This window comes from Pan paniscus, chromosome 1 (genome assembly GCF_029289425.2).
Source record: "Pan paniscus chromosome 1, NHGRI_mPanPan1-v2.0_pri, whole genome shotgun sequence".
NCBI lineage: Eukaryota > Metazoa > Chordata > Mammalia > Primates > Hominidae > Pan > Pan paniscus.
Window position 1 is genome coordinate 41481457 of NC_073249.2, and position 6586 is coordinate 41488042.

Sequence of the window (6586 nt, forward strand, 5' to 3'; positions counted from 1 at the left end):
CTGACATATTCGCCCTTTGGCCAAGCTGTTTCCCCTGTCACCTGACAGCTCCTGTGGACAGCCCAGGACCTGACAAATCCGAAGAAAAAAGCTACGGTAATGCATAATTGCCACATCTTCTCCTTTTCACAGAAAAATAGCTTTATGTATTTTTGTTTGTAAAAGTAGCACATGTTTATTGTGAAAAACAAATGTATGTGTTGCATACTGGAGTGAGGACGAAACTGAAAATTACCCACACTTCCAACACTGAGACAAATCATTATGTGTGTATATGAGACATGTATTACCACTGACACTGACTTTTTACCTCTGCCACAACAAAATAGCATCATACTGTGACATGCTTTTCTTCCCCACTTATATGTCAGATCACCAGATCTTTTTTTTTTTTGAGACAGAGTCTCACTTTGTCAGCCAGGCTGGAGTGTAGAGGCGCGACCTTGGCTCACTGCAACCTCCGCCTCCTGGGTTCCAGCGATTCTCCTGCCTCAGCCTCCCAAGGAGCTGGGAATACAGGCGCGTACCACCATGCCCAGCTAATTTTTGTAATTTTTAGTAGAGACGAGGTTTTGCCATGTTGGCCAGGCTGGTTTTGAACTCCTGACCTCGGGTAATCCACCCACCTCGGCCTCCCAACGTGCTGGGATTATAGGCATGAGCCACCGCTCTTGGCTTCAGGTCACTAGGTCTTAATAGCTGTAGCAATGACAGAAAAGCTGTGGACTCTGTAGTAGTCTAGCTGAAACACCACATCTTTCTCACTCACTCACAAGCTTGTCCCTTAGGAGGCAAAACTGGGACGGCAGCCCTAGAATTATGCTTGGAGGGGAGGGGGACACAAGGCATTGCATTTTACAGCTCTGTTCTGAACATCATTACATTTTTGCTTTTGCTAACATCCCAAGGGGTCTATGAAACACACCAACAGATTATCTTGGGCGCCTTGCACTGGTTGATCAGTCCAAGCTCACTCCCTTCTAAGGAACAGCTCCACCCGCTCAAGCACAAGAGAAGGGCGTTTTCACAACATAAGAATCACCTCCAACCCATTGGAAGTAACATATAAGTATATTTAACATATGTATATATACATGTAAGTAATTTGAAAACTTTTATAATTTAAGTATCTGTAATAAATTAAGACAAATTATTCACAAAGAAGTAATAGCACAAATTAAAAAGGGAACACACTCTAGATAAAGTACAGATTAACAAGCAAATAGGAATTTTATCAACAACAATTTGAAAGGTTTGATAAATACTCAGTTTCCTAGGAAAATAACAAAATGTACTCAAGAAGAAATTTTTTTAAATCTGAGAATTCAACAATTACAAAAATGCAAGCAGTATTGTTAAATAATCCCACATTAAATACTAGGCCCAAATGATTTTACAGGCAAGTTCCCACAAATCTTAAAAGGAAGTGATCATCCCAGTCTCATAAAAAAACTTTTCTTGAGTATAGAAAAAAAGGGAAATACTCTCCAACTCATTTTATATGGACTCTGTAACCCCAATACCAAAACCAGACTATGACAAGAAGAAAAGGAAAAATTACAGGGCTGTTTCATTTATGACTATAGAAGCAAAAATCATAAATAGAAGATTGTATTAGTAAATTAAATTCTACAGTGTATAAAAAAGATAATACACTGACAAAGTTTGGTTTAACTCAAGAAGGCAAAGTTGATTTAATGGTAGAAAATCTACAAATGTAATTCACCATACTACCATATTAAAAGAGAAAAACCATATGTAATTTTAATAGGTATAGATAAGGCATTTGAAAAAAAATCATCATTAGTTCATTATTAAAGAAAAAAATCTTTTAGTCAATTAGGAATAGAAGAGAATAACCTTAACGTGATAAAAAGCACATATAGGCCAGTTGCAGCAACTCATTCCTGTAATACCAGCACTTTGAGAAGCCAAGGTGGGAGGATCACATGAGGCCAGGAGTTCGAGACCAGCCTGGACAATATAGCAAGACCCTGTCTCTAAGATAAAATAATAATTTTAAAATGATGACTAAATAAATAAAAAGCACATTTAAAAAATTAAGCAAATGTGGAAACATTAGAAGCTTACACTTCAAAATCTGGAATGAGGTGAGGATGTGCATGATCACCACTCCTTTTTATCCTTAGATGTTCTTGCCAGTATATTAACTTAAGTAAAACAAATCAGTTGCAGAAGGATTGGGAAGGAAACATAAAATTATCACTATTTGCTTGTGATAGGATCATTTACATATAAAACCCAAAATAATCTATAAATACTTCAATCTAATAAGATAAGTTAATAAGGTAGCTCAATAAAAGATTAATATAAAACAATAAATTGCAATTTCATACACCAGCAACAAAAATAATTAAAAAGAAGATAATATTTGCCATAGTCTTAGAGGACATAAATTACCTAGGAATAAATCTACCAATGAATTAAAAGAATTTATCATTTAACAATAATGAATGAATTAAAACCATTACAGGAAAAATTATAAACTTTAATGAAGACTCAAACAATGGAGATATATACCAAGTTCTCTGAAGGAAAGATTCCGTTCTCCCCAGGTTGATCTATGGAGCAATTTTGATCAAAATCCGAAAGGCTGTTTTGGAAGGAAATCTGATAAGCATTTATAAAATTGTATATTATTATTATTTGGAAGAACAAAGAGCCAAGAATAGTCAGGGCATTTCTGAAGACAATTTGGGAGAGGAAAACTTGCCCTACACGTGTCTGAACTTATTTAATGCTACAGTAAAAAAGGCAATGGCGAAGGCACTTGGGGTGTCCATACTGACCAATGCTAGAGAGCCTAGAGCCAGACCCACATATGTATGAAATGTGGAACACGACAGAAATGGCATGTCAGGTCAGAAGGGAAAGAAGAGACTACTCAGTAAATGCAACTAGGAAAATGGTTAGCTGTATGAAAAATACATAAAACTGGATTTCTGCTCGTTATTTATTTTGTCTCCCTCAGCCCCAACCTCACTCCTCTGTACTTTTCTCTATAATACTGGCTACAATGTGTGTTTTCTCTGTTACATGAGAATATTCAGTTTCATACAGAGGACAAGAAAAGCAGGTGGGTGAAACTCATCAGATGTATTAACTATAGATACAAAGTAAGCAAGTCATTTGTGAGACATAAGCAGAATTCAGAAGATGTGCTAAAAATGCAGGATGAGTATCCCTTATCCAGGATACTTTTTGGATTTTGGAATACTTGCATTACACTTATATGTTGAGCACCCCATTCCAGAAATCTGAAATCCAAAATGCCTCAATGAGCATTTCCTTTGAGTGCCATGTCAGTACTCGAAAAGTTTCAGAATTTGGAGCATTTCAAATTTCAGACTTGGGATTCTCAATCTATAGTAAGTTAGTAACCTGGAAGACATGTAAAACAGAATAAATGGAATAGAATACAAAAGGATGGAACAAACAAGAGTGCTACTTACAGGCAGAAAAGGATAGGAAAAAACAAATCATAAGCCATGAGGTATAGATTATGCCACCTTCTGGCTGGTGTCCATGTCATCCCTAAATTGACTACCTACTGGTGGCACCTTCTGGCCCCCCATAAGCTCTACCCACGAAATACTGGCAAAAAGTATGGCTTCCCAGAACACTGACAAAGACCTGTGGCCAAGCCTACCTACCCTTAAACATCTCTCAATAGAATGAGTATACCTTGGTTCCAAGCATTTTCCTCATATTGATCCCCTTACTCAATCTCAGTTCTGGTCCTCATAACTATACCACTGCAGAGCAAAACACATGACTGAGGCTGTGAGACTGTGCAGGACTTTTGCCCTGCTTGCATTCCCAAGTGTATCAACCTTGCGTAAATCTGTCCCCTTGGTTCTGGCTCTATGCTTTAAATAGATTCCATAACCCTTGTGATTTGATCATCATAATTTGGTCTGAGCCTTCCTGATCTGTGGCCTCTGGAATAGCCTGCCTATCATGGAGGCAAACATTGCATCATGGTGACTTACCACAGGACACTCGTTCCCAGACTCCCTTGTCAGCTGATTTCTTGTTAGGTTCTGCCAAGAGGAGGCACTGGAGGGAGACTAGAAGGTGGAAAGAGGAAAAAAGGGACTTGCAGGTTGTCACTGCATCAGTCCAGCATCTGAACACTTCTACCGCCAAGGATCCCTGCCAAACTGAAAAAAAAAAAAAAAAAGTTTGCAATGTGGGAAAAAAGTCTTGGTTCCAAAATATAAAATTGGAAAATCAAAATTCACAAATTTTTCATTAAATGCCTACAAAAATGTCAACTCAACTTGTAAACTGCAATTCAACTCTTTCATAGTGTCATGTAAATATAATAAAGTTTGAATTATAAGAACAAAATGAATATATTTTAAAATTCAGAATTATAACCACCATTTTCCTTACTTTTTTAACATCAGACATATTTGACATAGGATGAGGTCCTCTTTTAGGTTGATTGACATGATGCGTGTGTATTTTGGGGAGGGGTGAGGTAGGGGATGTTTAATAGTAAAAGTGGTTGTGACCTCCAAGGGTCTGTAAAAGGCCTGAGACAGCCTCTGACTCAGTGTATTTCTGTTGTATCCTCCATTTTGTGCGGTGTAGCTAACATCTTCTAGCAACAGCTTATGAAGCAGGAGAGCAGAGAATTGAGGAGCAGCCCAGAAAGGCTAGAACTTTGAAGAGACTACATAGCTCAACTCTACCTGGCCTGTGAGGAAATGTAAGGCTGAGGTCCCTGGGTACCCTTGTGTCCAGTGGCCAGAACCTGTGTTTGGGGGTGGCTTGGGCAAGGGTGTGTGTGCTTGGGGTGATGAGTCTCAGTGACCCTGGAAAATATGAAGAGTGGCCAATCACTGTCTAGCTTTGTAGTTCTGGGGCTATCCATAACCTTGCAAGCCAGAGAAGAAACAGCTCTGGTCTCTCAGAGGAAGGGATTTGCCAGCCTCCCATATCCCCTACTTCTATTTTTCCTCCCTGAAGCCTGACATCCACTTCGCCCTTGCTCCTTGTACCCAGCAAGTGTTCTTTCTATACCAGGGCTTCTTGAACCTCAGTGTGCATGAGTCATGGAGAATACTTACTCAAAGTACAGATTTTGGCCCTCACCCTTGATTCTGTGTAGACCATGCTTTGAGAAAACTCTGCTCCACAGAATCATTCTCTCTCTCTTTGCTCCCAAAGCTAGTTAAGAAGTTCAGGTACTAAAGAAAGACAAGTTATTTCCCCTGTTTCCCGTGGTCCAGCTATGGGAGACAAATGGTATTTAAAGTAACCAGAAAAAAAAATCTGGAAATGGAAGTTAAAGTGGACCAAATTAGCTTTCATATCTAGCAGGGATTACAACCCCACATTTGTTCTCAACTGCACACTGGATGCCTGAAGCAGACCCAGCGGTCCCTGGAGCTGAGGAAGTTGAGGGGAGTGGGGGGCCTGGCAGTGTTGGACCTAACTCCTTTTCCCTGTTAATTGGGAGTCCCAAGGACCAATGACTGATTTTAAAATGCATGTTTGCCACTCCTTCTGTCCCCAGGCCCTTGCCATCACTATGTGATCAGTTCTGAATCATCATTTGTACTTTGAAACAGATTCATACCATTCCGTTGTATTCAATCAAATTAGCATATCAGGCCTTTGCTCTTATTGTGTGATGAAAGACTTTGTTCCCTGTTTAAAGGAATGCTAGGCAACAAGACCAGAATAAGGAGATTTTGGGTTTGTTTTTAGACCTGGATCCTTCTCCTGTGCAACCCCAACGCATAGTAGGTTTGAGATGGACTATAAAGGTAAAGCTACTTTTATAATGCTAGAGTGTCTGCGGAGAAATCAGAAAGGACCACAGAGTGCTGGTCTGGCTTCTCTTTTTTCCCTTTAGGCTATGTGGTACAGACTTCATGGAAGAGCCTGAACTGAGTATTTATAATTTCATGATTCTGCTCTGGATATCAGAGCACCCTCTCCCAGGTTATACCTTATCTGATTCCCCCCCCCACCAGGGTGCCATCATCTGCCCAGGCTGGCTTCTCCTTTCGCCCGTCTCTACGTCCCCAAGACTAGGCTGCCTACCCCGCTCAGAGTTTCTTCTATTCAGTACAACCAACACCCAGAAGAACTGGTGAGGAACAGGAAGCTCAAGGATCTATCACGTGGTGGAGGATGGAGTCACAGAAAGTCCTTTTTCTGATGGGAGAGCAAGGAGAAATCCCTAGTGGCTTAGACCCAGGGCTGGAGAGGGGATAACTGGGGAGAAGGCATCCAGGGAAGTACTTTTTCTTTAGGATGATGGTGATGGGGAACTAAATGGGGAAATAAGGAAGGTCACAGGAAAAGTTAACACAAGTTAGCAAAAAGTTAACACAAAAAGGTCTTGCAGGAAAAAAAAAAGAAAAGAAAAGAAAGAAAAAGTCTCCAAGAATGGTTTGGACAGCCAAAATGAATACTTACAGTCACGTATACCTGCTCACTCCTGACGCTTCACTCACACACAGCACAGGATCTGGTGAGGCTATCACTAAATGTGCCACATTGTGGTTAAGTTTTACCTGATTAACGAAATGCTCACACTTCTAAA

At 39.9% G+C, this 6586-nt stretch overlaps 1 long non-coding RNA gene across 2 annotated transcripts; it reads right to left on the reverse strand.

Moving 5' to 3' along the window:
- Nucleotides 1–1177: 1177 nt before the first annotated feature.
- Nucleotides 1178–5889, reverse strand: LOC106634128 (uncharacterized). Of its 2 annotated transcripts, none has more exons than XR_004667926.3 (4): nt 4014–5889; nt 2542–2614; nt 2092–2171; nt 1178–2000 (listed from the first exon to the last, which is right to left on the reverse strand). It is a non-coding gene; the product is annotated as an uncharacterized LOC106634128 (long non-coding RNA). The 2 variants fall into 2 exon arrangements; XR_004667927.3 differs by having other exon boundaries at nt 2542–2631.
- Nucleotides 5890–6586: the final 697 nt, after the last annotated feature.